Here is a 6,544-nt window from a genome sequence, read left to right on the forward strand (position 1 = left end):
AAAGTCTTAATGTTCTCTATATTCTCTTTCACCTATTATTGCCGACAATTCTCCTGCAATGCCGTCCAAAATCCCTCATCTGCAACAAACCTGGCTGCCGCCATGATGCCGTGCCGCTGCACATCTACATATAAATATAAGTTATAGGACGTAATACAAGCTATATAGTATGTGTCAGTGTGCAAGCGGCAGCCATGCGGGCCATGGCGGCAGCCACGCTTGTTGCAGTATGAGCATTTGGACGCCATTTGAGGAAATGGCGGCGAATAATAGCCGTGAAGAGATTGAGAAACATTATAAGACTTTGGTAGTAAATCAGATTTGCGTATTTATTTAGCATTACTATTTTATTGTAGAACGCTCAATGGGCTGTGCGCGCGGCCACCCACCCTCACACATACGCGCCCGCACGCACGCACGCACGCGATTAACACTTCTTTAGTCCTACGGGGTCGTTGCGTCCCTACGGCTCGTCCGGTCCTACGGGTCGCTGCGTCCTACGCCGTTGCGCCTACGCCGGGCTTTTGCGTCCTACGTGCCACGCCACGCACACGAATTCGTTTTCTTTAATTGTTTGTCTAATTTAACTTTATAATTTTTATTTAATTATTTTTTTATATAATTTAATTTTTAAATTTAATTTGGTTTAAAATCAATTTCTTAATTAAAAAAAATGTTAGTGTAGCTTCTTAATTTCATTTTTTTTAAATTTTAAATTACCCACAGACCTAATGCTGCTCCTACGCGCCGTGGCACGATACAAATACATAGCGCGATGCACATGTAAAACTGCTATAATAAACGAATACTAACAATAAATAATCCTTTATAGCTGATCGTCACAAATACACACCAGGTGTACTTACAGCAGCTAGCTGGACTGCCTGTTAGTGCTACCACAGCACTTCTTAAACTGGTGTATCGTCACCCAAGGGGGGAATGAAATTATTTGAGCCGGAATTGAAACTAGACCCAAAACACATAATGGAAATTTTGCTCGTGGGTGAATGAAATTTTGTGATAAGAGTCTCTGAGGAGTGAATTGACATGAAATACGTCTTGAAGAATTATTCTTCTTCTTTCCTCCTCACTCCGCTCTGGTAGCATACTCAACGCATAGTGAAGACCCAAGCCACAGATACGCTAATAACATTTTAAAAAAAAAAATTGTTTAACAGAAAACTTTAAAACAGAATACAATTAAAAAGTGAAAATAAAATACTAATAAAAAAAAATTGTGCATTTAAACAACAAAGCAAGGTTCATACTACCCCTCTGACAAATAAACCGTACGACCACACGACCCGGAGACCAACGCACCCGTAGCCGGACCAACGACCCGTAGGACCAACGACCCATAGACCAACGACCGTAGGACTATAGATCGGTTCCACGCACGCACCGTACGCACGCAACACACGCGGCCACACCCACCCGCACACATACGCGCCCCACGCACGCGCGCGCGACACACACACACACACACACACACACACACACACTACACACACACTACACACACACCACACACATTATCATGCCGCACCTGCGTGCAGCACGCTACATGGGTGGGTCTGTAGGTGCGAGCTGGGCGTGTCTGGTGATGTCGCTTGCCACGTACTTAGCGTACATAGCGCGCGGCGCCGGGGCGGTGGGCCGCTGTTGGAATTATATACTCTACTATATACATAGTAGAAGGAGCCGAAGTGTCGCTTTTCCGTCATCTCCTCCGCAAACCGTGCCACTATCTGCACGGCGAACTCGAGCTGGGGCCCCCTCTGGAGCGTCCGACGATACATTCCGCTACGTTAGACTGCGGATTTTTTCCGATTGTAAAGGGCACTCTTTTGAGGCGCACAATCTTTGTCGTAAAAGGTTATGTGCCCGAAGAACTTCGCATTCATTCGGAAACCCCCACCAAATCTTTAAATCGCCAAATCGCATGCGCAACAGCACGCCACACACAAAGCCCATGAGCGTTGCAGCTGTGATGGCCCAAAAATTTAAGAAAACACCCCAACGAGGAGACCGGCTTCAGTTGTGTGTATGTCGCTATGTGCTATTCGTGTGGGCGTGGGTGTGCGTGTGGCGCGCGGCCGTGTGCTGTGGCAGTGGTGCGCGTTATGATGTATGATATGTATGTATAGTATGTAGGTATGTTCATGCTAGCTGCCTATGTATGTATGTATGTATGTATGTCAGTATGGACTGTGATGTATGTATGTATGTAGTGTATGATGTATGTATCGTATGTAGTACTGCTATGATATGTATCTCATCGTACCTGTGTGTATGTATGTATGTATGGTATGCTATGTATGTATGATGTGTGTATTGTATGTATGTATGTATGTAGTATGTGATGCCTATCGTATGATATGTATGTCATGTGTGTATGTAGTCATGTATGCCTATGTAGGGTACTGTATGTAAAATGTATGTATGCTATTTAATGTATGTAGTATGTATGTAGGGTATGTATGATGGATGTAGTGCTATGTATGCTAGGTATGTATGTATGTATGTATGTAGTGTAGTGATGGATGTCCATTACTTTATGGATGATTATGTATGTATGATATGATGTCAGTGTAGTACGTGTAGTATCGTATTGTATGTATGTCATGTATGTATTGTAGTATGTGATGATGTATGTATGTATGCTTATGTAGTATTATGCTTATGGATGTATGTAGGTAGGTAGCTGTACTGATGTATATGTATGCTATGTATGAGCGATGTATGTATGTATGGTATGTATGTATGTATGTATGTACTGTATGTGTAGTATGTATGTATGCTATGTATGTAGCTATGTACTGTATGTACTGTATGTATGTATGATGTATGTAGTGTACTGTATGTACGTATGTCATGTATGTATGTACTTGTATCGTATGTACTGTAGTATGTATGTATGTACTGTATGTATGTATGTATCGTATGTATGTATATCGTATGTATGTATGTATGTATGGCTATGTATGTATGTAACTGGAGGTGTATGTATGTATGTATGTATGTAGTAGGTATGTATGGATGATTATGTATGTATGGATGGTATGTATATGTAAGTAGTAATGTACTGTATGTATGTACCGTGATATGTATGTAGTATGATATGTATGGTATGTATGTAGTATGTATGTAGTGTGATGGTATGTATGTATGTACTGTACTGATGTCAATGCTATGTTAGCGTATGCTATGCTATGTATGTATGGTATGTAGGTATGTAGGTATGTCATGTCAGCCGCTAGTATGCTGTGTGATGCTCGGGCATCGTGCGTGTGCGCTGGGGGGACGTGCTCGTGTTGTGCGCCGCCCCATGTAGTCGTGTGTGAATGCGCGCGTGTGCGTGCGTGGGCGTCGCGCGCGTGTGGGCGCGCGCCGTGCGCGGACGAGCAGCCCGCCGGCGCCAGTCCCGGCATATAGTTGACAAACGGATGGTGTAACCCCTGCCCCGCCGCCCGTCACTGACGTCAAGAAAAATAGCACTCTTCAAAACTACTCAAGGCATTTTTTTTTAAGAGAATTTACTTATTATTATGATGCTTCTAACCAGGAATGATTATTTTCAAAAATAATATTCTAAATAAGGGAAATTTTACTATGAAATCACCCCATTTCCTTTTATTTGAAACAAATTGTAGGTAATTTTAAACGAAAATATTGATATAGACTCGACTAAATATCGTATTTTTCGTTTACTGTAAATACATCCTCAACTAAAAGTGAGAATAAAAGGGTGAACCGCCATCGCTCAAATCAAACGCCACTCAACCCGATCGCAAATCCGCTGCGCAGTCCAAGCAGCCGAGCTACCGTAATCACACGGATCACAGGCGTCGACAAGACGGGTTGGAGAAGTCTCCGAACTTCATGCCTTTCAACCTTCAAATTTTTTCCCTAAACCTGACTTACCGGTACTTGATTCTGCTATTCCTATAATACCAGCAATTATCGCAAAACACATATCACACAGTAGCCATTTCATAAAATACTACAAAATACTGTACACTATACCAGCGATATTACAGAATGAGCATTTGCGACGGTGTGATTTGCCAGGAAATTGTCGGCAATATATAGCCGTGTAAAGAGAGCTATAGATCCAATTGAAGACTCTGGCTTTAATAATTTGTATTTATTAGTATTATATGTTTATTGAAACGCTCCACAGCTGCCTGTGTCCAGGCCGCCCTTCGCACTCCTACGCAGTCGTAGAACAGCTCCACACACGGGCACACTGCCGCCAACTAGAGCAGAAACAATGAATCGCCGTAATTAATCGACACCGCTCGCCCTAACCATTACGCCACGTACATCTACGCACCCAGCGCCAGGCGCGCGTACACGCTAAAGCTATCTGTACACACCCGCTGTGACTTCGCTGTCAGTCTACGCTCAGGACGGAGTTAATTCAATATCATAATTATATACTCTGACGGCTTCTGCATACAATATGATCGATAAGCATTTCGAATATGCGCTGGGAGGGGGAGGGGACACATATATTCGCTATATTCTGTATTCTAACAATTTTTTCACCGTAAATCCTACTCTCCTTCGCAGGGGAGATTTATTCGTCTATATATTCCGATAGCAGCCAATGCGGCAATAATACAGAATGAACATATATACAACGTATACAGAATACAATAATAATAAGGAACATATAATACAGAAACGCATTCTCACCATTTCCATAGACGAAAAGCGACAGCACGCTGATAGCTGTCAAAGCGGCCAGCAGCTGACCCATCCTCCTCCACGCGAACATCCTAGAGCGATCGAGGACGGCAGGTGTCATGACGGACGCCGCGAAGTCACACAACTATAGCACTACCTAGCTGTCACACAAACACTCGTTATGTCACACAAACATCAACCGTGTCACACAACTATAGCATCACCTATCACACAAGCATCAACCATGTCACACAACTATAAAATCATACGTTATTTTTTTTAATGCAGTTATGCTATCACCTGCTCCGCTATGTCCCGCAACCATAGCCATACCTTTCACAGGAGTGTCCGTTCCACTGCAGTTCCCTAACACGGCACGTCGTTGACCTGCGTACGTCGCGCATGCGCACATTCAGAGAGGCTGCGCGCTGCACAATGATAGAATATCCAAGGGACTATGTCGAAGACGGAATGATTTGATATAACGAATCTAATCTTGTGTAAAATAAATGTACACACACGCATATGTATATATACATATACGTATATATATATATACGGGCACGCGGCGAAGCGTGACATCCTTCGACATTTCCCCATGAGACTGGCGTGAACCAATATGAAGTGGCGACCTCTAGAGGCAGGCAGAAACAGTAGTATATGTTTGCATATACATGCAGCGCGGTGTATGTGGGAACCGGTACATAGAAGCAAGGTAGATGGCAAGGTGTCCGCTGCAGCAGCATATACGACTGCCTCATGAACCATGAATGTAACATATCTGTGATGCAGCATAATATATATGCATAAACCGTGATTGATCCGTTAATGCAACTTCATAATTTAAACGGAGCCCAGTGCTTAAAGTAACAACCTCAGCAGCGTAAACGCATAAACGACAAAATCTGCAAAATGAATAAACTTGTTCCGCACACGCAGTGCTTTGTAACTACCTCACACACACACACACACACACACACACACTGGGCCTTACAGGAGGCGACTTTTCCTTCGGTCGACAGACGCGGGTATAAATGATAGCCCGCGTCCGTGCTGTCGGCTGCTGCGACGTGCGCGTGCTGACGGCTAGTTAGTGCTGACAATGAACACAGAAGAGGACAGAAGGGAGCGGGTAGAGACGGAGAGTGGGAGCGGGAGGTGGGGTGGTGAGAGAACGCCCCACGCACACACAGGCGGCGCGCGTACGCACGCACTGCACACGCAGCACGGCGCGCACACACGCCCACACCGCTCCCACGCACAGCACGCGGGCACACCCCACGCACACACAGCAAAACAGCACGCGCGACACGCACGGGTGCAAGAGAGTTGAGGACACATCCCACACACGTAAACACTCACACACGTATCACCCATACACACCACACCACCACCCGCACGCACACACACGCACACCACGCGCAACGCGCGCACGACGGCGCGCACCGACCGCACCACAAGTAAACCCCACACACGTATCACCCATCACACAACACGCCCAACACGCACGAACAAACGCAGCAATAAGCATACACTGGTGGTCTGTCTGTCTCCCTCCCTGTTTCTCTCTCACACTCTCTCTGCGTCATTCTGTCTTACTCTTTCTCTCTCTCACCCTGACTCTCTCTGCTCTCCTCTGCTTCTCTCTCTGCTGCTCTCTCTCTCTCTCTCTCTCTCTCTCTCTCTCTCTCTCTCTCTTCTTCTCTCTCTCTCTCTCGTGCTCTTACTCTTCTCCCACTGTCTCTCTCTCTTTATCTCTCTATCTCTCTTACTCTTTCTCTCACTCTATCTCTCTCCCTCCCATTCTCTTCTTCACTCCCTCCTCCCTTCTCTCCACCGGCTCTCGCCTCTT

This window comes from Priapulus caudatus, unplaced genomic scaffold, assembly GCF_000485595.1.
Source record: "Priapulus caudatus unplaced genomic scaffold, Priapulus_caudatus-5.0.1 Scaffold905, whole genome shotgun sequence".
In the NCBI taxonomy this organism is placed as follows: domain Eukaryota; kingdom Metazoa; phylum Priapulida; class Priapulimorpha; order Priapulimorphida; family Priapulidae; genus Priapulus; species Priapulus caudatus.